Consider the following 27,067-nt stretch of genomic DNA (forward strand, 5'->3'; position numbering starts at 1 on the left):
TAAGGGTTTCCTAGACTGGAGGAGAGTTCCAAGCATTCGCTGGTTAATTCTCAAAGTCTTGTAGTGACACATTGTGGGTCTTTACCGAAAAAGATATACTATGAACCTAAAATTTAAGTTTATAGGAGTTCTCTGATAAACCTGTGCATAGTTGCCTACGTTAAGAAAACCCGGTAGGAGAATTCTGACTTACAGGAGATGGACTTGGCTGTGTTTGCTCACATTATGAGTATCCTTCCTTGTACTCATCACAAGGTTCTTGTCACTTATTGAGTTTCTCTAGTAACAACTTTGTGTTGACACAAATATTCTACATATATCTGCACTGTTCAGTATGGTAACCACTAGTCACATGCGCCTGTTGAGCATTTGAATGTGGCTATGGCAACTGAGGAATGGAAGTTTAAATTTTGTTTAATTTTAATTTAAATTGGGATTGCCTTCCTCTGGTTAGTGGCAGTACTGGAGGGTCAGGGGCTCTAGAGCATTTGATAGTGCTTATTGTTGATAATTAACAGAGAAGCTAAGGAAAAATGTGGGCGGAGACACTGATAATTACATTTTAATTAGAATGGAGAATGAACTATTTCTAGAATTATTTAATTCGATTGACAAACAAGGATTTATTGACCAAAAGAACGCTAGTGAACAACTTTTAAGAATGGCTATCATGTAACCCAGTAACCTAGGTAAAGGACCTTTCAAAGAGTCTGGAAGTCATGAGATATGAGTTCCAGTTGTGGGTCTGGTATGACCTAACCTGCTGTTTATCTTTGGGCAAACCACTTACCTTCACTGAGCCATTTTTTTCTGAGTTCCTTTAAAATCCCAACATCTTTGAAAAGAAGGACACCTGCACGTTGGAACTAACTTTTCCTAGTGGGCACATCAAAAAGCCATTCTTCTTTCAGCATTGTTCAAAGAGTAGAGAGGGAGAGAAACTTATAGTCAGAAAAATCTTCTTTTCTCTGGAAAGAATCTGAGCTACTGTAATTCAAACTCATAAATATTGTCTTTGCCTACTATGAACACAGTCCCATAAAGGATGGATAAAATAAATTCTCTGTTCATTACTGGTAACTTTTTCGGTGAGGGAGTTAAGACAACTCAATATGATAAGGCAGAATGAAATAAATGCACAGTATACATACAAACAGTATAGGGTGAGGCCGTAAAGGAGGACAGTCCTTTCGTGGGGGTGTGGGCAAAGTGAGTGATATTTAGCCATTTGCTGCCTTCAACAGAGTGAGGAATTAGAAGCTTGACCAAACCAACTGGTTTAAGGGCAGAGAGCATTTGTACATGGTAGCTGTTTTTATTTTTTATCTTGCTAAAACAACTCAAATCTTGCATTTCTAGAGAACAAATAGAACCATAACTTCTGCTCATTTTTCACACAGCCTATTTCTTTTACTGTCGACAATGCTAGCACGTTTTTGGTGATTATAAACTTACCTGCCACTCCTTTCTTTTCTAAATGCTTCTCTTTTAGAAGGGCATTCTAGGTAAGGGAATGTTGTAAGAAAAGACAGGGAGATATGAGTGATGATTTCTTACATGTACTCATTATGATGCAATTTCACTCAACAAAACAATTTTAAGAGCCTGTGGTGTAGGCTATAATGGGATTCTACCTTACATTTGATCTTGCAACCCTAAGTCAGCTGCTAATTAGACTGTGTATTTATCTTTTTCTTCTTCTAAGTGCCTATTAACACTCAGATGCCCACACACAAAAAGCCTATACAAACAACTTCTACCAAGGATCCTGTACCTTCTGGTGGCTTTCCAGACCTCCCTCATGCAATTTTCTTAATTATATCTTCCACCATCCCCAGCTGTACCACTGGAGCAGCTGCCACTAATCCTAAATAAATATTTCCTGTTCTCCTTAGAAACAATTAAACCCAGCCTTTACCAAACCTTTGGCATCCGAGGCTCATACTGGTGGTGGTGCAACAGTTGCTTTTTGTCCTTGTAAATTGAGCGGAGACTAATTCTAGTGTATTCTTACTAAAGTCCTTTGTCTTGAGACAGAATAGCCTCAGCTGATATGTCTCTAACCTTTTGGTTACGCATAGTGAAATTGGTACTTTTGGCAAATGACTCCCAGGTGAATTCTGCCCTCCAGGCAACATAGAAACAGGTGGGATTTGTGCCAACAGATGTGCATCAGCTTTGGGGAGAGGTGTGCTGATAGACTTGTCTGGCTTCCAGAGGCCTGCAGCTGAAGAGCTCCACGTAAAGGCGCCTTCTAGCCTCTGCCTTTCCAGTGGACCTTGACGACCTAAAGCACTGGTTTTCAAACTTGGCTTCTCTCAGGAATCATCTGAAGGGTTTTCAAAAATGCTGATGCCTGGATCCACCCCAAGAGATCTGATTTAATTGGTCATGGAGGTGACCATGGGCTTTAGGATGTTTAAAAAGCCCCACTTGATTCTAATGGCAACAAAATGTGAGATTTGAAATTATCTAATTCAATTGATGAACAAGGATTTATTGACCAAAAGAATACTAGTGAACAACTTTTCATGTAACCCAGCAGCCTGGGTAAAGGACATCTGGACAAGGCTGGAAGTCATGGGATCTGAGTTCCAGCTGTGGGTAAATGAACTTTCTCACACATCTCCTGGCTCTTCGGGTGCATTTTTCCCCCGTTTTTCCCTCTGATTGTCAGCAAGACCAATGAAGAAGAGACAGAGCTTCAGACCTTGGTTGTCGGCCTGGCTCTGCTTCTAACTGCAGAACCAGCCTAGATGAAGAGAATTTCTAGATGGTAAATCCCACCCTCCAAATCTGACCTCTACTTCCCTCTGCTTTGACTACTCAAACACACATTAGTGCTTCCCAGCAACTTTCGTACGAAACACATTTAGTTCAAAGGGACTCCCAAGATGGGGGAGCCGCCAATGTTTCCTCAGTTCCCAAGTGCAGCTGCCACCATTTAATCCTGGAGACGTCATCAGGAGAGGGTGCTTTTTGGCAGGCAGCATCATATCTATCAGGCCCAGATGAGCTGGGGCATTGCCCACAGGACAAAGAAGCTTTCATTGACCTGTCCAGCCTTTCCTCTACAGTCTCTCAGTCCCTTCTCTGAGAACTCATTAGTTGTGTTTTGAAGTCAACTTTCAGAGGCCCTCTAGTTTTTCCCTTATCAATATGTTGACAGTATATCCAATGAGGTATGTAAATTTAGACTGTGTCTAAGCACGAGACCCTGGTTTCAGGTAGTACTGGGCAGTCTCTGTTCTACTGCATCTTCTAGGCCAACAAGCAGACTTTGGAAAGTTCACTCTGAGAGAGATCAAATGGTTGCAGAGTGGCAGTCCTCTCAGGGGCAGCTCATCCATCATCTCGACTTTGTTCCATTTACAATAAGCACATTCAATTTCCACTTTAATTAAGGAGCTGAAAAGCACATGATAAGGCAGAGAAACACAGCCATTATGAGACTTGGGTAAATCTATGTGTCCTTGACAACAACAGCAACTTGAGTATTTGTTTTTTCCTAGCGTTCCTATGTGTGAAGCAGGCAAGCATTTCAGAAATCACAGGTGGTAACTGTTGAAACTAATAGTTCTCCATCTCTCGTGGAGTCTGAGCTATCAGTCAGTCAACAACATTTATTGAACTCCCACTCATTGTTGAGCTGTGGAAAGTGTCAGAGTAAGTCAATAACATGTGCACTGAGGTGCACCATGATTCCTGAGAGCCAAAGTGACTGGGTGTGTGTTCTCCCTTAAACATGTATGAGGTGACACTCTAAGCTTTGTGCATTCACTAATTCAGCTAACAGCTTTTGAATTTTTAGTAGTGCAAGTCCTTGCTAGATTTTGAAGGAGATGCAGAAATGAACAAGACAGTCTTTATACCCACAGACCTTACACTAGAGCAAAATGGGGGAAGGGAAGGCAAGCAAAATTTAGTGAAAGCGTAGTATTTACCATGCAACGTTCTGGGCACTTTACATTCTTCAGTTCATTTAAATCTCACAGTGAACCTTTGAAGTAGATGTTTTCCATGCACTCCCTTCATCTAGTTGAGTGCTTAAGGAGTTTGAGGCTGAGAGGTTGAATAACTTAACCAAGGTCACACAGCTCATAAGTGGTGGAAATGGGTCTGACTTCCTCTTTCTATTAGCAATCTAGTGCTTCTCTTTTAGCATCCTAAGAGAGGCAGAGAAGAAGGGGGCTCGGGAAGAGGAGGGAGACACTTATTATGGTTTCAGGAATTGTGGAAAGCTTTGTTATAGATCAAGGACGCCAAACTCTTTTTTGTGTTTTAATTGAAGTATAGTTGACATACAATATTATATTAGTTTCAGATATACCCAAACTCTTTTTAAATCTTATTAATTGTTGGCTTGGTAGCTCCAGAAATGCCTAATTCAAACCAAGAGGGTCTTGCAAAGGAAAGAGGAAAAAACTGAAGCCAGAAGGTGAGAAAAAGGGAAAATAAGAAATCTGAGATACGGCATATTGAAAGCTGGCTGGCAGTAACTGCCACCTGTGTGCTTAGCTGCTCTCCCATCTGAAAAGTTACTTAACACTCCCCAGTGGATTTTCCCCCTTACCCACTAAAACCTCTCTTAATCTTGAGATCAGTTTACCAAACACTCTAATGATAAGGCTGATAATGAAACCTCTTTCCTGAGTACCCTGGAGGAGCTTGGGGGAATGTTTTGGATATCTGCTCCTTCTAAGATCTTTAAAGACAGCACCTAGGAATTCCCCACCAGGAAGGCTCCCCACCCTGCCTCCAGGAGCTCACAGAAATAGCCCAAGGCAAAGAACCACTTGGGGTTCCTCAAGATGAATTCATTACTTTCTGATACCGCCATGGTGGAAAATGTAGAACCCCTTCTTGGTTACGGTCTTTGCTTTGGCTTGGAGTAACAATGTGTTTCTTGACCCTTGGTGTTTCATGAACTTTGGTGCAAGTTAAACATATAGTTTTTTATTCATTTTGAGTGGCAGTCTCCATTTATAATTAGCCAAGAAGATCTAAACCTTCCAGTGCTCCCTGCCCCCCATATTTCTTAGAGCAAAGTCGAAGCCTTCACAACAATCTACCTGCTCTACACAATTTGCTCTGCCTTCCCAGTCCTCGTAGCACCCTGCTCTTATCTTTCTGACCTCATCTTTTATTGCTTTCCTCTTTGCTCTCTGTGATCCAGCCATACGGGCCTCATTGCTGTTCCATGCATATGCCAGGTGTGCTCCTACCTCAGGGTCTTTACACTAGCTATTCACTCTCCTGGAATGTTTGTCCCTTAAACGTCTGGGTGGCTCTTCCAGTCTCTTACCTTCCTCAGGGGAGACCTTCCCGATGACTCTGTTTAAAATTGCAACTTCCCTCCCTCCTCTTCCCCTTCTGGGCTTTGGTCTTCAGGAGTTCTTATCACCTTCTGATAAACTAATTTTCCTATTTTTCTAATTCAAACTCTAGTAAAATATAAGCTTCCTTGGGAAAAACCACTCTCAATCCTGGTTGAGTGTCCAATATAGTCTCAGACACATAGTGAATGTCCAATAAATATTTAAAAAATTCTTTAGCCGACATTATAAATAGAGCCAAGTCACCCCAGGACCAATGATCATACCTAGCATCCAGACGTTGATTTCTAACATCATCCTCCAGTAAAAAGACCCAGGGCTCTTTGGATAAATCGTTGATATGAGATGAACCTGGAGTATCCTGTAGTGCCAGAAAGTAAGGAAGTACTGAAAAACCCAAAAAACTAACCAACCAACCAAACCAAAAACCGAAAAATCCCTACATTGATGGAGGTATGTCAAAGGGACATAGAAGCCAAACGGTAGAGCTCTCAATGGCCAGACCTGGAAGAATTTGAGCCACAAAATAAATCAAGTAGTTTTGAACTACAACACAAAGTATAAAATAAATATCCACGAGTCCATACTGGTGTAAGTAAATGATTAAATAAATGAATAAATAGGAGAGAAGAGACAAATCTCCCTAGCAGAAGAATTTCAGATAATTTATGTAGCTATCTTGCCCTCAAGGAAAGAGAACATAATGCTCTATTCCTTCAGTGTGGGCTGACCAAAGGAATTCCCTTCCAAAGAGTACAGTATGGAAGGAGAGAAAAAAAAAAGAAGGGGTAATTTTAGAGCGGAAAAACCTGACAAATACGACCTCAGCCTGGTGTTCAAGGTCAACTTCCACAGTGATAAATATATGGTAGCATGTGCTATTTATATGATGTAATGAAAATGGTGCTTTACCTTGCTAGCCTTCCTCCCCTAAACCCATAATCTCAGTCTAATCATGAGAAAAACATCAGACAAATCCCAGTTGAGGGACATTCTATGAAATACTCAACCAGTACCTCTCAAAACTATCAAGGTCATCAAAAGTCAGGAAAGTCAGAGAAACTGTCACAGCCAAGAGAAGCCTAAGGAGATGTGACAACTAAATGTCATGTGGTATCCTGGATGAAATCCCGGAACAGAAAAAGACATTAGGAAAAACTAAGAAAATCTGAATAAACTGTAGATTTAGTTAATAATATTGTGTCAGTATTAGTTCTCTAATTACAATAAATGCACCATACCATTGTAAGATATTACTAATAGAGGAAACTGGGTGTGGGGTGTATGGAAACTCTCTGTACTTTGCAAATTTTCTGTAAATCTAAAACTGTTCTAAAAAAATAAAGTCTATTTAAAAAAAATAGAGCCAAATCCAAATTAGTTAGGAAGCCAGAAAACCATTATTATATCTTGAATATGTCAGTTCCATTGGAAATGTGCCAGTTTTCCGAGAACGATTACCCTGACAGTTCTATTAATCTCCTGACGCTGGCAATAAAGGAGTTCCTTTTAAATTTAGAAATGAAGTAAATGGTCAATTTTCCTCCCACCACCTTTTCCTTTGGTCTTGATGTTATGGTCTTGAGATACTCTTTAACAGCACACTTATTTTCCAAAGAATGCAATAGTTAATAATTCTGCATCTTATTTTTTAAACGTGCTATACTACCTTCCTCCAACAATTTTTATTTTATCAATAATTTATTCTAAAACTGTTTTTTTGGAGGGGTTTCTTGGGCATAGTATTGGAGACTGATCTTAGTATCTGGAAGGGCAGAGTGTCTATAATGCGATCCATAATCTATACCTATATATTATTTTAACCCAGCATGTTTGAAGTAAACTGTCCATAATCTCTCCCCAGGTGAAATTTGTTCTTTTAGCGAATAATAATATGATGATGTGGTGTTTCATATTTTTGCTACAGTGCACATTTTCATCTGGAACAAAATTCATCAATTGAAAAAGTAGAATTGAATAAAAATTAATAATTAGTTTGTTATGTTTTAGATGCTGAACAAAATTCCATCCAAAACAAAGTCTCTGGCTTTGGCTCCTCAGCATGTGGCTGTGACTCAATTGTTCTCCTTTGATCTCCTACCCTGAGTATTTTGTTTCTCCGGAAAAACAAAAAAAAAGAATGTTAACAATATTGGCTTCAGTTGGGTTGAGTCTCTTTTTAACCATCTATTTTAACTACACCTGAGAATGGCAACCTTGGGCTGGCTTGGCTTTTCCAGGGTGTGTAAACATTGTGAAGTAAAAATACTGGAATCCAAGTGCAGAATCCTGTTCGGGCCCCACGCCCTGCGCTCTTGAACTGTGTCACCCTGGTCAGGATATTTAACTGCTCCAAACCTTGGTTTCTTAACTTGCAAAATGGTGACTGTACTGTCTTTCTTGCCCACCCTCCATCTTTGGTCGGGAGGAACAAATAAGATAAAAGATGTAAAACTTTCACAAAATCACAAACTAAAGGGTGAATGATCACAATTAGAGATATTTTCGGGTATCAACATGTTATCTTTCCTTATAGTTTTTTTAAATGATAACTTTGGGGAAGTTTTAGAACTATTTTTAACTGATTTTGAATACTTGTATCTGCTGTACCAGGCTTTTATTTCAGCTACCCCCTGCCTCCAACTACCGGCCCTTCTCAGACTTATACCTTACCTATCTCTCCAGATATTTTCCCTAACTTTTTCCTGCCCATCTGTTCCTTCCATTTGGTGGACACACTAAGACAATTTTTTTCCGGGTTTAGATATTGATTTCATATTTCTGGACTTAAGCTTCCTCATCTGTCAAATGGGGATAACAATAATGCCCATCATATTGGGTTGTTTGGGGAATTAATTCAAATGATACATTTGAGATGATAGTCTTATAGGAAACTTAATAGGAACTCAACAAGTATTTGTGGAATAAATGAATGGATTTCCTTCAACAGATTTCCAGGTGCCTCGTGCCCTCCAGGATGCTCGTTGGTCCGCTTCTGATTGTGAACCCAGTTCTTCTCCACCTCGGAGGGGTGAGGAGCTGGGCCTGTGACTCTGTGGAGCAAGGAGGCCATTTTGATGATGTTGAGAAAATAAAATTTATCCTCTAGATCAACTCTTGGTCAAATCCTTTCCTTTTTTGTAAAGCTTGGATTGGTTCAATCAGAAAGAACACATTGTAAAACCACAATGGAATTGAACTAAAGGGAACTGTCCATTTGCCCACCTTCCCCTGGCGGTGTAACTGTGTGCAGCCTATGTCTTGATCAGGGAGGGGGTGACACAGGCTGCTAAGCTCTACTTGCCCCTGTGAGTATGATGTGGCTTATCAGTGCCTCTCAGCATCATTTAGGAGAAGGGCTGACCTCTGGGGAATTTTGCTACTAAAACTCCTATCAATGCCACCTGGCAATAATTCTCAGCAGAAAACCATTCAGTGACGGTCAAAGTGAGACTTGTATGTGGCATCCAAGCCCCAGAGATAAAGGTGGGTCAGAGAATGACTGTTACAAAAGGAAGGAAAGGAGAGAAGGAAGGAAAGAAGGAATGGTGAATTGACATTTTCTGAGCATGTGATATGTGTCAAACATCAGACTAGGTCCTCCCAATATGCTACTTTTTGGCCTGTTCTCAGCATCTCAGCATTCCGTTCCATCTGTCTGGACTGGTTCTTCGGTTTTCTCAGGGCTTGCTTCTGACTGCTTACACACCGGAATACAGGTATGGATCTTTAGGTGCTGCGATTTTGTTTTCCCTGTAGCCCTGTATTGGAAGGAAGCACGAAGGACCTACAGTAGGGACTTAGTTGAAGACCAGGTAGAGGGCACAACTGTGGCTGAGAGGGAGTCCAGGGCTTTGAGTGTGTGGAGATCATCTGTCCCCCTTGGCAGTGGGAACTTTTAAGAATCAATTAAAAGTGTTGGCCCGTTGGCCTAGTGGTTAAGCTTGGTGCACTATGCTTTGGCAGGCTGGGTTCAGTTCCCAGGCATGGACATACACCATTAATAGCCAGCCATGCTGTGGTGGTGACCTACATACAAAATAGAGAAAGACTGGCACAGATTTTAGCTCAGGGTGAATCTTCCTCAGCGAAAGAAAGAAAGAAAGAAGGAAAGAAACAAAGGAAGAAAGGACGAAAGGAAGAAAGGAAGGAAGGGAGGAAGGAAGGGAGGAAGGGAGGGAGGGAGGGAGGCAGGGGGAGAGAGGGGGAGAGAGAGAGAGAGAGAGAGAGAGAGAAAGAAAGAACGAATCTATTAAAGATGGTGGAAATCTCTGGAACTTCCAGGAAATGCTTCTGGAGGGCAGACTTTTTCAATATTGACTTCTTTTAGTATCTCTGCCCTGTTTGGGTAGGAATAAGAACTCTCATTCCCTATGGTCTTTTGAAGCTCTCATTCTCTCCAGAGGATGTGATGCTAGAAATTTTACTTCCTGTTCCACTATGGCTTAGTGACCCATGTCCTTAGTCAATTCTTAGTTTCCAACATCTTTTCATTTTACCACAGTTAATGGGCACCCATGTGGCTATTTTTAGATTTTCTCCATGTGGGGAGACTCTGTGACAGGCCTCAATACCTGCATGTTATTTGTGTTACGTGTATGTTTAATTTATTTCTCTGGAAAACTCCAGCTTTATCCAATCAGGTGCTATAAATCTCTTCCAAAATGTCATAGCTTGGGTTAAGTTCAGGGCTATTAGACTCTAAGGACTGTCTTAGATCAATCAGACTCAGTATTCATTCCTTCTATGCCATCCCAGCCAGGAGTGCAGCGTGATTTAAAAATGTACCCTGCTTTTGAATATTCTTCTGGTTTTCTGGCTACATCTTTGGTACTCTGGGAAGGAAAAGGGAGCATGACAAATAACTAACATCAACCTTTTGGGCAGTAATTAAATGAGCGGAACATGAGGAAGTCTGAGAAGGCTCATTCCAAGTAGGATAAGACCCAGAGATACCTGGAAAAGAACTTTTAGAAATATTTCTGAATTGAATTGCAAAGCTCAATATTCACTAAGCCAAGAGTCATTTTTACCTAGAGAATGTCGAAGCATCCAATAGCCAAAAGGTGGCACTCCTTATCCACTATTCATTTCCTTCCAAAGTAAGGCCATCTCCACGTGTTCTTCTGTTCCTTCTATTAGTTGTTTCATAATAAAATGTTTTACCCTCAACCTCTCCTGGTAAAACATAGCAATAAAGCAGAACTTATTCTTTGGGTTGATCTGTGTTTTGATATATGCCAGTCCTTACCCCTCTGGGTGGACAATGGGTAAGGTAAACGGTTTGTATTTTCAGTAGAGCTTGGCTTATAGCTCTATTTGTATCTATAGACTATACCATATAACTGAGCACCTTTACTATAAAATCATCTCTGACCAGATCCAAGATTTTAATTTGTCTCTAGAGTTTGCCTCTCTCAGTTTCATAAACCGTGAAAACACAGCTGGAGCAATTTACAGACTGTGGAAAAACTCTTGAGTATTTTTGCTGAAGCACTAATTCAAGGATCATGCTTTGTTATTTCCTGTTTCATTGTTGTTTGTAAAACTAGTTAATGGGCAATGGGCTGTTTCAAATTTGCCTAGTCCCTCTGTACTGGTCCATGCACCTCCTGTCGGGGCATGGCATGAATCGAGCGCAAGCGTTGACAACAAAATGGTGTTGATTTGAGCAGACACACATCACTGAGAATGAAATCAGAGCAACAATTTGGAAAGAGGTAGACTTGTAATCTTTGAGTTGTGTGAATGTGGGGCCTGAGGCTTTTCAAAAATCAAATCCTACTCTGTTATAACTTTCCACCAACCCAAAATACTTGTGAGATATACTTTCAGAATCAGTACTGTGCTAGTCACCACAGAGTAAGGGAGAGTTTGTTCAGTCTCCTGACTTATGCATCATTAGAAGTCAAGATATAAAATGTGATGGAGAACTACGTGCCAGCACTGAGTAAAGGTAAAAAGCAAGAAAATTAACTCCGCTAATGGCCCACTAACCTAGAATTTGGAAATCTAGAAACCGTGGTCATTTAGAACACAGGCACAAAATCGTACATGAGTTAAAAGAGTTTCTGAGCAGCATGGAAAATGGTTATCATAAAGTGTGAGCACTTTTCTCTATAGGAATAAAGCCTATAGGAGTTTTAGTACTTCAGTGTCTGGTTTTATATAAGGTAGGTGCTCAATAAATGTTTAGGGAATGGATGGATGATGAGTGGAGAGAAGCTGAACTCTGAGGGAAGCAGGCTTTCTGAGCTTAATGTTATAAAAGGATGTCATGAAGGGATCATCCAGTGTAGGGAAAAATTGCCTTGCACCCCTCCACTCTCTCTAAAGGCACCACCGCTATCGCACATTAAATGATTGAGGCTTTCTGTGTAAACATGATTTGTTAACAAAACATGGAATTATATTTAGAATGCCCTGTTCATTAAGATTGAAATGTATGTGATAAAAATGGTTAGGATTAAAAAGAACTCATGTTATTAAAAGGGCAAGCTTGAATTACTTATTTTGAACATCTACTACTGGCCAAGAATAAACTGGATTCTAGAATATAGCAGTAAACAAGTTACCCGAAGTGTTCACTTAGATTGCATATTTCATACCTTTATGGTGATAAAAAAAGGGGACATGAATACATTTTATTATATGCATATGAAGAACAAGTGCATTTGAGCAGAACTGATCCAGAATATTTATAGTTCTAGTTCAAGTTGTCTGTAGAGCAGTGATCAGAGGAAAATATTCAGTGATTCATCAAGCTGGATTTATTGTATGGGTTTGTTTATATTGACAAACTTTGGTAGCACTGTCTAATGGATATGTTATGCACTAAGACAAGACAATGAAATTAGGCAACGTGCGAGAGGCCATACCCTTCGTTTCTCTTACCAGCATAGAAGAACTGCATCATGAAAATTATCTTGTTTTTCAAGCAGCTCATGGGCTCACCAGATATTGTGGCTTCTAGTACTCTCTAGGTTGGGGTGGAAAATCTCATTCAACTTGGTGTGTAGAGGATTAATTGCCATTGTTTGAAGTAAAGAAACGAGATGACTTCAGTTCCACTAACCCAAAATGTTTTCTCACCAAGCTCTAGGAAATGTTTCTAGAAAGGTTCATCTGGTGTAGGTTTGAACTGAAGTTTAATAGTTTATTTTACCTCATTAAGTGTGTAGGAACAAGACCTCAAATAGTGTCCCCATTTTATTCCTCACCATACTCGACCACTGATTTCTCCAGTATTCTTAGCAAGACTCTATCATATTTGTAGTGTTCTTTATTATTTCCATTGAATTTCAGAGGTAAAGTTAGATTGTAGCTAAAAGAGTTTGCATGTTCAACTTCAGGCCATATAGAGTCATCGAACTGGCCCAGGACAGTGCGAATCTTTAAATCATCTAGTGCTAGTGCCCAACTCTTCCAAGACTCTGCAGAGTCTACACATTTTCTTACCCTGATTTTACATTCTCCAAACTAGAAGATGCTCTTGAATGCATTGGGTTGGTTTTTTAAACGTAGATTTTTTTCATCTTTATAGGCTGATGTTGAGTTTTCAGAATGTTCTTTTTAAGTGGGAAAGAGTACGTCTCCAACATCAACTCATTCTAGTGTTATGGAAACCGGAGAACCAGTGCTTATCTACATTTTTCACTTCCCAATCAGTTTTCATAGCGTTTTTAAGATCTAGCCTAATCTCAGGACAACTGTGATAGATAAGGGGTTAGTGTTGATCCTGCTTGCAGCTCTAGGTCATGCCTCATTTCCAGCTGTTCCAAGTCAGTGAGATTCAAGAAAGACTTGCCCCTATTCATGCCACCAAACTAAACTCGTGAGTACGACTCATTTTCTCTCTACAAAGCTTTTTTCTTTTTTTTTCCATTGACAACACTAGGTTCAGACAGACACAAAGGTCACTCTGGCTTCTATTTTGAACTTACGTACTGCCCCAAAAGATTAATGAAGTGCCAAAGCCAAGTGAATCCTAAGCCAAACTTAAACAAAATAAGTCTTCTTCCCAAAAATTCACATATCGATTTGAAAACCTAAATAGAAAACTACTTCTGGATGACTTTTTCTATTAGTTGGATTTTATTGGTGGGCACAATTAAGAGTGAACTGTATGTATTTTTCTGAACCACTAGTCTGCCCACATGCTCCAGATTGTTTTTAAAGCTATGGAAATTTCCACCCAGGTTGCATTTTCCTTGTTTGCTTCCATCAACGTTTCTCTGCCCAGAGTTTCTTTTGTGGTTCAATTTTTCCATCTTTTTAATATAGAGGGTTGATCCCAGCTGTAACTGTGTGTGGTTATATACTGACAACCCACATAAACAAACACCAACAAACACAGTCCTTTGATAGGATGATGTCATCGCCATTGGAGTTTCAAAAGCAAATAAAAGTGGGCAAGTTGGACACCTGTGTCAGCTCTTCTCAGTCCTCCCTCCCCTCACCCTTGATGATGAAAGAATTATCTTTACTGAAGGTGGAATGCTCTGTTGACACCAGCTCCCTTAGTCCCAAGCCTGGAAGATCAATTTCACGTCAACTTGTTTAGATTGATACTCAGGCCACCTGGGCCTCAGCTGTCAGGAAACCCAGTGCTTTGCTTAAACAGCAGGCAGCTATCAAAATAGGAGAGAAAGAGAGAGAGAAGGAGAGAGAGAAGGAGAGAGAGAGGCTATCAGACTTAATATTGGCAGACATTAGAGAGCTAGAGAACTCTCTCAGGTCTGCTAATGTTGCCATTACCATTTGTCAGGTGCACAATCGACCTGGAGAGTAGGGATAATGGGGCCTTTGTAAGATCCTGAATCAACGTTCTAAACAATTCAACCACTGTTCGCAGGTTAGAGCCATACTTCCCTGACCCTTCTCCCCTCTCTTTTCAAAGAAACCACTACTCCTCCCACCTCCCAGGAGCATTACATCAACTGGTACATTCACTTTTCCTCAATATGACAGTTGGCTAAGTGACACTACAAGATTCCCTCCTTCATAGCTCCTGTTTGGAAACAGCAGTTGGAATGATTTTTGCATGTTGTTCAACCTTGTTTCCAGCGTTGAAGCTTTTAGAGTTTGGATTTTGTGAATACTTTTCTTTTAAATTTAGTTATCTAATAGAAAAAGTGAATGCCATTGATGGCTAAACAAAGGAGGGCATTGGAAGGAGGACTTTTTGCTTTTGAGTTTTATAAAATAACCTTTTAATCACTTTCATTTCAGCATTAAAAATGGCTCATGCTGTATGCGCCTCGGTGATAAAATGCAATCTGAGCTCAGCTATGGTGTGTTACCTGGACTGGTGCAGCTGTGGATTTTCCCCAGCGCCTTCAGTTTTGCTGTGGCTCTCATTCCATTCCTTCTATTCTGGACCCATCTTCCTTTTTGCTTCTCACAAGTCCCTTACATCCTTTTGAAACCATCAAGCCAGACCTAGAACTCCCCGAAAGGATTCACTTTCTTCTCTGTTAGCACTGGGAAGAAAACGGACATAACTAAAATAGCAGTATAAAATAAAGAAGTAAAAATCTACTTTCTTGCTCACTGTAGTAAAAAGACTCTCACACCGGGAAGTCCAGTGATGCGATGATAGATTCTCAAAGATAAAAAATCAGGGCTAACATTGGACTGACAAATTGACTGTAGACACCAAAATCATGTCCTTCAGTTGTTCTGTATGTAGTCCAGGAGGAATTTTCCATAGCCCTCAAACACTTAATTAGAAAATACATTTAATATGATTGAAGCATTCCAGACACCAAGAAGAACAGATACTTCCTGGGCAGGGGTCACTTCAAGAACACATTTACCTCCTTTTGCCTCCTTTTGGGCTACCACTTCTATCTCCTTTGCAAAGGGGACTGTTTCATTTCTGGGAGGAAAACATGGTGTAGGCTTTTGACAGTGCCACCTCCTCAGCCCATTTTTTAGTGCCTGAAATATTTATACAGAGGAAAGGTAATTAAAATCTTTCCTTGCACATTTAGACATCATTTGACCAACAAATATTGTCTTGAGAAGGTACCTCATTGACTTAAACTCACAGCATGGCACAAATTTATGTGTCTAGGAGAAGAGAGAGGACTAGGCAGTACTGGATCCCATAGGGTGTGCTGTGTATGCGTGTGGCTTTTGCCTGAGCCCAACATTGTGTTGGTTCAGGGACAAACACTCTTAGTGAAATAATGTTTTTGTGGTTTTGATCACTGCATAATAAAAGGATACTTTGGGTTCAGTTCTGCGAGGCTCAAAGCAATCTATCTTCACTGGAAAACACTTCAGCACACCCGTTTTACAGTAGTGCCCAGCAGCGAATTTAAATTTATTCACATAGGATTTGGTCATTATGGCCAATTCAGTCCCTCTAATGCAGCCACATTGTTAAATGTGTAAATTAGCCACCTGACGCTGAACCTAGGAATAAAATAGATAAGGAGATTCAATCTGCAATATAGCCACATATTCACTTCATGAACACAATTGTTGAATGCTGACCATAATTATTTAACAATGGGAAAAATGACTCATAAGCTAGAGAAGGAATTTTTATTTAGTCTTATAGTAAGCCCCTAGTTCTTTGGGAAGGATGTATGGAATTCATTTTTTTTTTCAGGTACTAGTTGCCTCATGAATGAGAGGACCCAAAATATAGCAACTCCCCGGTTACTTGCTTACCATTTTCCAACACACATATGAGAAGAGAGAAGAGCAAGAGGGAGGGGGAGTGAGGGGAGGAGGGGGAGAGGATAGGGGAGAGGGAGACCAAGAGGGAGAGGGGCAACAACAGGGAGATTGATTCATTATTCAGATGCTTGGGGCTCCCTTGGTGGTTTATTTGTTGTGAGGAGCCAGAAAACAAATCCATTCTAAACTTTCTCCTTCCTGGCAGATCTTTCAAAGCTGAGGTTTCTCTGCTGGCTGTGCAAGTCCTTTTATCATGTGTTTGGTTTTTCAGTATCAAGCCATTTCACAAAGAGAGCATTTACTTTCAATTAATAAAGCATGCTGCAATTACTCTTTGTTCTAACCATGTGAGTGTTGCTGTGTGTGCAGACAGAAACTTTTACACTAAACAACTCTCTCCATTAGCTTCCCAAGACTCTCCTACTTCTCACCTCGTTTTCCAGTTTGCCTTCTCCCCTGAAGGTTATGCCTGCTTAGTGGCAGGTCTGCAGAAAGACACCCACATGGCAGTGAACACACGGCATTTCACTTTCATCTGCAAACTGAGACTAAAGATGTTTTTTCCCAATGACTTGTGAAGATTTTCAACTTTGATGTCTATAAATTAGGTGACACATTTTCACTAGTGCTAATGGCTGTCTCCTTGTATAAAGTATAATTATGCTTTGAAAAGGAAAATTCCTGGCTTTGGTGAAATGAGTGTATATTTTGAAAACAGTTGGTCCTCTGGCTAATTCTCTTGGTTGTGTCAGTTTGTATTGAAGCTTCAGAATTGTGTTGACACAGAATGAATCATAAGCTCCTTGAGGGCAGCATTGTGTCTTTCTCATCTTTGTACAGATCTTCCTTGACTTACAATGGGGTTACTCCAGATGAATCGTAAGTTGAATATATCATAAGTCGAAATGCATTCAATACACCTAACCTCCCAAGCATCCTACCTTAGCCTAGTCTACCTTAAACGTGCTCAGAACACTGACATTAGCCTATGGTTGGGCAAAATCATCTAGCACGAAGCCTATTTTATAATGAAGTATTGAATATCTCATGTAATTTACTGAATACTGTACTGAAGAGAAAGGTTGTCAGTGTACCAGTTGTTTACCCTGGTTATTGCGGGGCTGACCCGGGAGCTGCACTCACTGCCGCCGTCCAGCGTCATGAGAGAGGATTGTACCGCATATTGCCAGCCTAGGAAAAAAAGAGCAAAATTCAAAAATTTAAAATACAGTTTCTACTGAATGAATACCACTTTAGCACCATCTTAAAGTTGAAAAATCATAAGTCGAACCATTGTAAGGCAGGAGCTGTCTGTATTCTCGTAATTGAAAACGGTGTTGGGAACATAATAGTCTACACTGTCGGGATACAGATACAGGTGTAAATAAAGAGACAATATAGAGAACCATATTTAATCTGGGCTGCCATCACCTAGAGAGAATGGGGATGATCTTCACTTTTTCTTTGTCTATTTCCTTCTAGTCCGTTCCATCCATTCTGAACTAACAGGCCAAGACACAACATTCTTTCCTTTCTGTTTAAGTGATTAAAGAAGTAAACGAATAGAAAACACATATGAGAATCAACCTTGATGCTTACTGAAAGCGAGACTCAAATTCTAACAAGCTGTCCTAATGTGAAGACCGTGGATGCTACTTATTTGTTAAGTTAAATCTTGAATATTCCTCCAGGTGTTCAAGGTTCCTTCCTCCAAAATACTTGTTGGTGGGAGAGAGAAACTTTCCCAGCACAATCTTTGCAATGAAATTCCTAAAAAAAAGAAATTCATGATGATTATAAAAAGTTCAGGAAACACAGAAATGCATAAGTATGAAAATGAAAATCACCCATGTTCCAACCATCAATGAATCAACACTGAAACATTGTGCTGCATGAAATTCCAGGTTTATTCTACAGAGACATGAATATCTATCCATCCATCCTTCATCAGAACCAATATCTACCTAGCATACTCTGCACATGGTTTTTTAACTTCATTTTTTTCTCCTAAACATTACGTATATTTGCCTCATCATTTTAATGGCTTTCTAGTATTCTAGAATATGAATATATTATAATTAACCAGTCCCCTTCTATTGGACAGCTGGGTGATTTCCAATACTAATAACACTCGTAATACTTGTTTAAAACATTGGAGGTGACACTGGACAACACAAACAGAAACACAGAAAATTATTTTGGCTGAATCAGAGCCTCAAAATCCATTTATAATTTGACATGATGCTTATGCATTAAAAAATTAAAGCATTATGGTAACTGAAAACTTATGAAACTCTTCTATAAAAGTTGGTAGATTTACTGCATATAAATTAAAGATTATAGATTAACCATTTCATCTCTCACTAGGTATTAAGTACTTTTATAAAAATATAATTACAAAATTTATAAATAATGTGAGAAAGGAGCAAAGATGTTAAGTGATGGGGCTCAAGCACACAGTAGAATTCTGGAAAAACAAGGTAGAAATCATATGAGCCTATGTCTATATTCAGACATTCAGAAACCTGCTCTAAGGGTTTTAGGTTTATCATTGCCTTTAAAATTCATTTTAGGGACTACTGATACACATATATATAAGTCTTTTTTGCTGAGGAAGATTCACCCTGAGCTAACATCTGTGCCAAGCTTCCTCTATTTTGTATGTGGGTCACCACCACAGCATGGCTGCCAAAAAGTGGTGTAGGTCTGTGCCCAGAAACAGAACCTGCCCGCCAAAGTGGAGCATGCCAAACTTAAGCAGTAGGCCACAGGGCTGGCTCCCTGATATATATTTTTAATGTTACCTATTTGATGTTTTTCAAATTGAAAATGGTGGCTCATGAAATTTTGCAATAAATGTAATAATACAAAAAGAAGGCATAAAGTATAAAACTAAACATCCCACGGCCACCCTCCGTCACTGGGGAATTGTTCACTGCACAGGCGCACCACAACTAATGGGGTTCCCACTATACTGCAGACAGTGCAGGTTTTTGTACTTATATTTTCTAGTAGATGGCAGTATATTATGAGAACACTCCAACAGATAGAAGTAAAGAGACGAGTAAGAGTATTTTCTCCAAATTGACAGTATCTCTGGTTATTCCCCAAACTCATATACCCTTGTCCCCTTCTTATATTGCTTAATCAATAATATCTTATGGAAATCCTCTAAGTCAATTGATGTAGTTCTAAATTATTCTTTTTAACGGATGCGTCATATTTCTTATACAACTTATAGTGAAGAAGTTGAAAGGCATAATGGGATATAGTAGCTACTCCTAATTGACATTTCAAACAACCACATATATGAAATCATCAGAATTTTAATTTTTGCCATGTAATTCGGTTGAATATTTATGTAATTGATGCCTATAGTCATGGCAGAGGGTGGCATTGCCACTTCCTAAAACACTATCTAAGCCCTCAATGAAAGATTAAATTGTATTCAAGATTGTTGTAGTGTTGAATATTTTTTTATATTCTTTGAAACTGATTAATCTATTGCTTATATATGTGATGACTCCTTACCGTAATACATTTAATTACGCCTTCATACAGGTCTTTACAGCTTTCAGAATATCTTCCTGTAATCTTGGTATTTGATTTGAAATTACTGCATCGTGAGGGGGGAGGTGTCATTTCCCCAGTTTTCCTGTTGAGGAAGCAATGGCGTATAGAGAGCAAATGTCCTCTGGTCATAAAGATATAGGGTCAGGGTGAGCACTCAGTTAGCAGTCTTCATCTGGCCCCACGCTGCGTTGGATCATGGGATTAATCAGAAGCTTCCGTTTTCTGACCACCATAGTTAAATGGGGGTTTGCTCTGCTTTGAGTACTGTCAAAGATATCAGTACAGTTTATAGGATCAATGTTCTTTCCTTTGCTAGAATTGTCCCTTGTTGTATTTTCTTCTGGCTGCGTTTTTGACTATCTTCTTCCGCATTTCTCCGATGTTGTAGGAACACATTTGTTCTCACTCTCCACCCCAGTCCCCCAGTCTCCTTCCCCACCACGCTCGCACACACATTTGAAAGGTTAAATGAGTCTACCTATGATTTTAGCTATTGAAGTGCAGTCTAGCAGAACAATAGACCATTAATTAGCGTTAATACATCATAGAGCTTTGCCCTCCAGATCTTTCTGTTGTGCATCTCTTGTTCTATGCTAGGCCAAGTTTATAATTATGCTGCTTTACAGCTATGAGCATTTTACAGGTTATAAAAACATTTTTCTTCCTTAACATTTAAAAATAATTTCCTATTGTTGGATTGAGTGGACACAACTTTAGTTAAAGAAACCACATGATAGCAGCTTTCTGGGATGGGGAGGGAGAAACGTAATGTAGAATGAAAGCATTTCTTAAAGGTTTAAGGAAATGGAACTCTTTCAGATCACAGTGGGTCACTAGCTGCTCAGCACCACCACCACCAACAAAAAGCAAAGCATTCTTCCTTTTAAATTCAATAAGGAAGAGCTGGATCTGTTTGTCAGGAGCTGGTAAATTAGGGAACTGCACTGATTTACATTGTAGCATTACAGGCCCAAGAATAATTAACTGGCTAGAGCATATGCAATGGACCGTGGCAATCTGCAAGGATTAACAAATTAATTAGTTATTTCCATTAGAGTTTTATTCTTTTCCTTGGAAACTCGAGGGCTATTTATTTCAGCCTTTAAAAGTTCCAGAGCAGGGCTGTTCATTCAGCTTTCTGAATGGCTGAATAGAACAATAAGATTGTGTAACAACTGGGACACGTCAGTGCCTTAGTCAGGGGATAATGTAGCTATAGAAAGCCCTTTTCATCTTTTAGCAAGGGCCCATTATTCCTATGTATCTCTCTTCTATGCTTTATGAAAAGGTTTGTACAGTAAATAATGACTGACTATGTAGTAGTTCTTTCTTCTTTTGCCAAGCTCTTTTTAGCTTTGGCAGCAATTTTGTTTTCCCTGTCATCATCTAATGTCTATTTATTTTACATTGCTACAAAGCCAGTGAAATTCCCTTATAAATCCCAGGTCATGAAGATGAAGCAGCAACCCGATTCCTTTCATTAAATGTCTCCAGTGTCCTCTGCTTTTTCTAATTAGGTTCAAAGTGGTCAGTGGCTTGAAAAGGCTCTGGGCAAGAATCAAATCTGTTTGAACAATGCATTCCTAAAGGCCGTGCACACTGGATGTTTGCATTTAATTAGAAGACAGGTTTCAAAACTCAGATATTCTCTGGGTGCATTGGGGTCCTCACCACAAGGTCCTATTCCTACCCAGGCAGTTTGATCAAATTCCTCCCCTGCCTCTGGCTCTCCCTCCCACACACGCATACAATAGGCATTAGGTATTCAGAGCCTGGGGCTATTACTCACCACTGGTTTTCCAAGGCTGCAGTTTTCTTTTGTCAACGCTGCTACAGCATGAAGGTGAGAACAAGGAGCTCTGAAACTGAAGGGAAAAAGATAAAAGGAAAAGTGTGCAGAAGAAAAGAGAGGCTCTTTAACTGCTCTGTCAACCCAATTTTTCTCTCTCCTCAGTCGCAGGCATGTTCTGAAGATGGATGGGCATAGGTACAGCTGGTACCAGAGAGCAGCTGTGATTTCCATCTGGGTACCATTTAGTAGCAGATAGATTTTTCAGGCTGAAGTCTCCTCCAATTGTTGTGGTTAGAGAGGGAAAGTGAAAGGCTCAGCTATGTTTTCTTCCACTTCAGATGCTATTGTTCCAAACCATTGCCTCTCCCTGTGTTGGCTCCTTATCAAAGAGAGGGGAATTATTTGATTGTGGGGTGAGTGGGTGGGGGAGTTAGCTGATGAGAGCTGGTGGAGTCAGACATGAAGCATCTCATGGAACACATTAAATATTAGATCTATCCAACACATCCTTCTCATATTGTCTGTCATTACCCTCCTTCCAAACTATGGGCCATCAGTAAAGATTGTGCTCTTCTGAGGTGTGATGTCCATGCTTATGTCTGCACAGTGCTAAAGTAAATGGTTGAAACATGAAAAATTCAATGCATTGACTACAGTCTGTCTGGGTTGTGCTAAGAAACCAGTTTGAATCATTTATCTTTATCTCTATGAGAGAATTGACATGCGATGCCAGGACAACCACCTCAGCCAATAGTGTTCTTCTGGACAAATCTTTAAAAAAAATATTGCATATCTGAAAAGATTTCGTTAAGGTTAAAAAATTTTTGTTTTGATTATTTGATAAAAATGTCTTAAAAATCCAATTTGCTAATATTTTAACAATTGAAAGTTGGTGTTTTTCAACTAGTTGTATCAGTGTAGCATGGGCATTGATTGAATTAAATTATTGTTTTGGAGTGAATTTGCTCTATGCTTTGCTGTTCTGCAGCTCTCCCATCCATATGTCAGGGGCATCTACAAGAGTCAGGCTAGGGGCTGTTTTAGTGCTCCTAGAAGATAGTTTTGAGGATAAAAGTTGGTGATTTTTGATGACGTGAAATGCTTCTTTTCAAAGGCAGAACCTATGGTATGTTCACGGGCCCCAGTTCTTTATGTTATTTGGATTTGGGACCTGAGGTGTTTCACAAGCATTCACAAGAATTAGCAAATCTGATCCAGGGAGAGATTGCGATATCTTTTCTGGCAAATCCAGCTCCTTTCTTTCTTGCCAACATGGACATTTTCCAAGGTTGGCCCAGGTTCTTCAGCTTTCCTAACAGTTTCCTTCAGTTATCCTAAGGGATAACACTATCCCTTAGGACAAACCATTGCTGAGAGACATAAGCAAAGCTGATTTTATTTTGCCCCTTAGTTTACTGCTCTTTTACCTTCAAAAACCTAGAATAAATTTAAGAATATGTTAAATATGATAGAAGAATATCCGATTCTCACCTTGAGTTTTCGAAGGAAGAATTAGGGAGGTGCCGTGGGGTGGTGTTGGTGTGACCAGGTTTGTGAAGAGGTAGCAAATACATAAATGGACCATGTGGAGCTGTGCTGCCCAACAGAAATATTATGCAAGACACATACGTAATTTTATATATTTTTTAGTAGCTAAGCTAAAAGGAAACTAGTGTAATTAATTTTAATTATTTTATTTAACCTAATATCCAAAATAACATCATTTGGACATGTAATTAACATAAAATTATTAATGAGATATTTTATCCTCTTTTTTGTACGAAATCTTCAAAATCTGGTCTATTTTACACTTACAGTACATCTCAGCTTGAACTAGTCACCTTCAAGTTCTTAACAGTCACGTAAGGCTAAAGGCTAATGTGTCGGACAGTGTAGATCTGAAGGAAATGGATAAGGAGGGAACTCGTTTCTGCTGAACATTTTCTATGCATTAGGCATTGTGGTAGCAATTAAGACATATTATGGCTAGCATTCACAAACACCCTGTGAGGTGACTATTATTTTAATTTTGCAGAAGAATAAGGTGGTCATGTAATTTATTATTCAAACCGAAGCCCTTTTGGAGTGATAGGGCAGCTTTTATTAATTATCCAAGGACAACTGGTATGCCCTAGGAGTGTCCCAGGCAAATTGGGATGAATAGTCAACCTAGATGGAGAAGCAAGGTAGAATAAGGTAACTAATTTGCCCTAGTCCACAAAGCTAATAAATGGCAGCATGATCTAAGATTTAAAGCCAGATCTGTTTGCCTTAAAAGCCCGTGCTTGGAATGCGCTTCTGGTATTCCCTCTAGAATCCTCCCTTGACAGTTTGGTTAACCATTCTGTGTTGGAAGCATTGGTCTCAAAATGTGTTGGCAGCATGGCTCTCTATCAAGCCAAAAAGACTCAGCCTGTTCTTGTTCTTAGAAAGGCCCTTCCAAGGAAGTACAGCACATAAAGAGGCTGACTATACACCAGCCATTTTTAGCAGAGGGGAGAAGCCAGATTAGACTCCCCAACTATGCTTATTTGGTGGCAGGTGGAGGGGCAGGGGAATGGCAGGTCTCTGGCAATTTTCTCTGCAATGCTCTGGTTTACAAAGCTGCTTTCTCTGTTGGGAAACATGTCATTGGAATCTGTTCACAGACAAGTAAGAGGGCCAGAAATGGATGTAGGAAGTGAGCACATTGGGCTCTACTTTCTCTAGCTCCCTTGAGGTCCCTAGAAAAAGGGAACTCTCTCCCACATAAATGAATGGGCTCTCTGATTCTCAATCAGCATTTCTCTATCTGCTTGTGTGTTCCTGGGATGACTTTTTTCTCAGAAATGCACACATTACCCCCTTTAAGTGATAGCTAGAGCTAGTGATGGCTGCAGAAAATCACAACACAGCAGGAGAAAGGTCTGGGATTATGGCTATTAAGGATAGCTAGCATTTATTGAGTGATTACTATGTGCCAGGCACTGTTTCAATTGCTTTTTATCTATTAACTCATTTAATCCTAACAATAAGATTATGGGACAGATAACATTCTTCATTTTACAGATAAGGAAACTGGCTCAGAGTGGTTAAGTAACTTGTCTAACGTCACACAGCTAGTCTTAAATTTAGGTCTGGCTGATTTTGAAACACTCATCCTACATTAAATAAAAATCAAACCCATCTCCATTCCAAGAGCATTACTTGGAAATAATCAGTGTTGTACATTTGCCTTGTTGTCTGATTAAATCTGTTATCCTGAGATTCCCTGAAAAACATAATATTTGCAAACTGAATGAGAAAGGTGAGTTTTGGGTTTGTGTTTGTGTTTCCTGTAATCGCACTAGTTCCTCGGTGGATATTTGTGGAAATATTTTGGGCATTGATAAGCAGCATCCCGTCCTGTGGGTTAAGTAGAATTGTACTAGATTCTTAGTATGGCTGGCAACCTAATTTAGGATAAAAGATTTGCTCCTTGTCTCTCTGTGTCTACTTCTTAATTATGCTCATTCTTGAAAATTTTAGAGGTTGATAAGCAGTGCCATTTTTTTCTCATTTACATTCTTCTCATCAATAAGGAAGATCATCTAAGTTGTATAACTATAGATGTTTACCATGGAGTTTACCGTGAGTTATGGAACTCCATAAACTGTTACCAAGTGGAATACCAAAGTGTGGCCCAATATTGTTATTTTTTAAAAAATTTCTCCTGAATTGGCTCTTGTCCTGCAGGGGGATGCCCAGGTGAACGCCAGAGTGGCATCTCTTTTCTTGTTCTGGAAAGTACCTTAGTGGACCCTCTGAAGTGCAAAGCAGAGATCTGAGCAGAATGTTATAAACCTGGGTTATTGTTTATATTGGACATATTTCAGAACTCTCTGTGACTTTAATATGAGTGGTCTGGTATCAAGTTTTATATTCTAATTGGCATTTCTTAAAAAAAAACATTGGTCTTTCCCTAAGGCTGAAACAGCCAAGATCTTATCTGTTTTTTTGTGTTAATTGTTGATAATGAGCATAAGACACACAATGGCAAACACTGACCAAACTCACAGATTGTCCCCAGATAGAAAAGGGCTGGGTCTTCATTAGACTGTAAAAGTAGAAGTGGAGATCCACTGACTGGCAGCAGCTAGCAAGGCGTTTCCAAGTTATGCTCCTAAACAGCACGAGGTGGGTTTGCAAATGTTATTGCCAAGTGCCCCCTGGAAAATCAATGAAATAATCTTCCCCATGTTCGATCTTTGTAGCAACCCGAGGGCTGGAGAAAAAATAAAATAAAAATTCCATTTATAGACCTGGAAAAAAATATGGGAGGATTATCTCCCTCATAAAACCAACTTTTAAACCTGAAATTGTACTTCTTCCAGACTAATATTTTACTTTATCTTTAATCACTATAAATTATTCTTTTTTCTTTCTTTCTTTTTTGAGTCCTGGTTGAGAAAGCAATTGGCAGTCTGTCCCCTCGGAGCTTAAATGGACTTATTTATTGAAAAATACTCAAAAGTAAAAATGCGAAAGTGCTTCCCATTATACTCATCTGAAGCCCCCAAGTTCACTGCATGTAAGTGTGTAGAATTATGGCAGAGTAGAGTAACCACGTCTGGCTTCAGACTCAACTTTCCACGTCTCTTAGTGCCAAATACATTTGCTTACTCAGATTTTCGCTTGAATCCTATCTTTTTTTTTCTTTTTGGGTGATTCCAATTTGTGAGATGGTTGGGAAACTTTTTAGGGGGAGGGGTCTGAAAAAAGGCCGTGAGTGGTGGCGGGGAAGGTGGCCAAGACTTTAAGCCTCTCAGGTATGGAGAGATGATCTTTTCATGGTGGAATTACTGGAGACCTCAGCAGCATACATCTTTCACAATAGGAATACATGGGTGTGTTATCATTGATAAAGGAGAATCATTTCAGCAATGGGAAATTACTTTTAAAGTCAGTTAGAGTCCTGATGGGCTCTTGCACACATGGCAACTCTTCCCTAGAGTCTAGAGTGGTGATGGATAATGTCTTTCTTCCCTGTTTTTCTCACTGCTTCTTGTGCCATACCTTTCGGAGGTATTATAGCCTAAATTGGAACTCTGGAGCAGGAAGCTTGGTGAATCATTTTATTAGTAATGGTAATAATACTAATAAATAAATTACAAACAATAAAACAATCACTAACGTTTAGGGCTTTATGGTTTAAAAAGCATTTTTCTCATTCATTATCTCTTCTGAAATAATGACCATTCTCTGTCCCCAGAAGGCTTTCAATGCACTCCTTCTTAGATCAAAGGAGAAATTTTCCCCCAACCCCTGAGAGTGATGGGGGTGTGAGCCTCCAAGGGCATTAACTTGGCCACCCTGGAGGGTACAGGAGGGAAGAGGAAGGAATCACTGGGAGGGCAGTGGATTTGATGCCATTATGTGAAGGAGTTTTGATTCTCCCCATAAATTCTTAACTGAACCCTTGGGACTTGGGGAGGTGGTTGGATGATCACATGCTCTTTGAATGCTGTATTGTGTTTGAAATATAAAGCTGCTCCATAAAAATTTTGTATTATGAAATGTCAGGTTTTTGGCATGTCTCATATTTGTCAAATGAGGTTATGTAAGCTGAGCTTTCCAGCATGGCCTCCCCTTGTCCAGCTTTGGAGAAAATGTTCATAGAGGAAAGCCCAAGCTGTCTGATGCCAGATTGTACTCA

General features: G+C 39.7%; 1 long non-coding RNA gene across 1 annotated transcript; it reads right to left on the reverse strand.

Moving 5' to 3' along the window:
• Nucleotides 1–14,638: 14,638 nt before the first annotated feature.
• On the reverse strand, nucleotides 14,639–21,739 carry LOC111771332 (uncharacterized). Its single transcript, XR_002805108.2, has 4 exons — nucleotides 21,391–21,739; nucleotides 17,628–17,798; nucleotides 17,134–17,219; nucleotides 14,639–14,818 (listed from the first exon to the last, which is right to left on the reverse strand). It is a non-coding gene; the product is annotated as an uncharacterized lncRNA (long non-coding RNA).
• Nucleotides 21,740–27,067: the final 5,328 nt, after the last annotated feature.

This window comes from Equus caballus, chromosome 30 (assembly GCF_041296265.1).
Source record: "Equus caballus isolate H_3958 breed thoroughbred chromosome 30, TB-T2T, whole genome shotgun sequence".
NCBI classification, from domain to species: Eukaryota; Metazoa; Chordata; class Mammalia; order Perissodactyla; family Equidae; genus Equus; species Equus caballus.